Source organism: Gasterosteus aculeatus, chromosome 14, assembly GCF_964276395.1.
Source record: "Gasterosteus aculeatus chromosome 14, fGasAcu3.hap1.1, whole genome shotgun sequence".
In the NCBI taxonomy this organism is placed as follows: Eukaryota; Metazoa; Chordata; class Actinopteri; order Perciformes; family Gasterosteidae; genus Gasterosteus; species Gasterosteus aculeatus.
In genome coordinates this window covers 16,427,293-16,429,456 of record NC_135702.1, presented here as the reverse complement: position 1 = coordinate 16,429,456, position 2,164 = coordinate 16,427,293, and positions in this window count along the sequence as shown.

Here is a 2,164-nt window from a genome sequence, read left to right as displayed (position 1 = left end):
AAACATGCCCCGTGCACGACACCGAGGACAACCGGTGTCCGCTTTTTGGACTTTTTAGTTTGGGTTTTAGTTCTGTTCGGAAATCCTGCTCTGCGGTCGCTGCAGCACATTAGAATAAAAGAGAATCCTTATTTATTTCTGTATAAACTGGCAGCGTCTCTAATATAAGCCCGTGCGCGTGTCTCCTGAAGGGGATCTAACGAGCTGCTCATGTGAACTGAGACGATCATTTCAACTGGATTTATAAATATGAAAAGGTCCTAATAAATGCAGAAATGTGGGGACTTTTTTGGAAGTGTCCTTAATCCCAATAGGAAGAGGGGAGGAAAGGGGGGGGGTGTTACACTAAACAGCGTATCTGCAGTGGAGCAGAAATGACTTGATGGTCACTCATGAGATCATATAGAAATATCCTACAGTTGGTTTACTGCTGTCTGGGATCCATCGTTGGTTTCCTTTATTTCCCTTTGAAGGCCTCCGGCCTGAGCTCCGTTTGTCAACATCAACTCGCCGATCTTAATATCCAGCGAACCTGCAGACGAGCTGCGCTCTTTATTGCGACCCAGATGACACGTGCACGAGCCGCCTGCCGATTGTCAAAAGGCGACTTTTGGCTTTCACAATGCGGATAAATATTCACGGCTCCATTATTGAATATTGTCCGCAGATAACGTCGCGTGATTGTACAGGCAGATATGGAACCCAGGCGATATATCCGGTGGTTTCAAATAAAGCCTGCAGATTGATCAGACCCCCCCCCCCTTATCTCTCTCCCCCCGCAAGCCGGAGATCAGCTGTGTGAAAAGCAATATAAAGTCATCAGCTGTCTGCTCTTTGGCTCCTGCTGCATTTAACGGTTTGCTGCAGATCGGAATCATCATGATGTACGAGCGGCGCGAGGAGCCTTTTATTAACGGGAAATGAAATCTATTGAAAGATGCGCGCGGGTCACGTTCAATTAAGAGCGAGGGGGGGGGGGGCATTTAAGTCCACATTTTACAGACCCGTCATAAAATGTGTATTTGATGTAGTTCACAGAACAATAATGGTTGTTTCAGTTAAGAACGCAGCATAGAATCAGCAATTAAACGTTATGAAGGAACTGTGAACCAGGGTACATGGTCAAATAAAACAATATTTCAAAAGAGAAATCATGTGTATGTTTCTAAAAAAAAAAAATAAATAGTAAAATGAAAAAGGTAATTATTTGAAAGGTGAGCATTTAATGTAAAGTTTAGCAAAACCTAATTAATGTCATTGGTGAGTAATATTGGAAAACTGTTATTGAATTTCTTTCAATCGATTAGTTATTTAATATAGTAAATAAAACATTTGCATTTTTCCATTTCCATAATTATGATATTCCTTTTAATCACAGCCAAAGAAGCATCTCTTTAGAATCGGCGTGAGGTAGAATCATTGTGAGGTAGAATGGGCGTGAGGTAGAATGGGCGTGAGGTAGAATCATTGTGACGTAGAATAGGCGTGAGGTAGAATAGGCGTGAGGTAGAATGGGCGTGAGGTAGAATCATTGTGAGGTAGAATGGGCGTGAGGTAGAATCATTGTTAAGTAGAATGGGCGTGAGGTAGAATCATTGTTAAGTAGAATGGGCGTGAGGTAGAATGGGCGTGAGGTAGAATGGCCATGAGGTAGAATCATTGTTAAGTAGAATGGGCGTGAGGTAGAATCATTGTGAGGTAGAATCATTGTTAAGTAGAATGGGCGTGAGGTAGAATCATTGTTAAGTAGAATGGGCGTGAGGTAGAATGGCCGTGAGGTAGAATCATTGTTAAGTAGAATGGGCGTGAGGTAGAATGGTCGTGAGGTAGAATCATTGTTAAGTAGAATGGGCGTGAGGTAGAATGGGCGTGAGGTAGAATAGGCGTGAGGTAGAATGGCCGTGAGGTAGAATCATTGTTAAGTAGAATGGGCGTGAGGTAGAATCATTGTTAAGTAGAATGGGCGTGAGGTAGAATAGGCGTGAGGTAGAATGGGCGTGAGGTAGAATCATTGTTAAGTAGAATGGGCGTGAGGTAGAATGGCCGTGAGGTAGAATCATTGTTAAGTAGAATGGGCGTGAGGTAGAATAGGCGTGAGGTAGAATCATTGTTAAGTAGAATGGGCGTGAGGTAGAATAGGCGTGAGGTAGAATGGGCGTGAGGT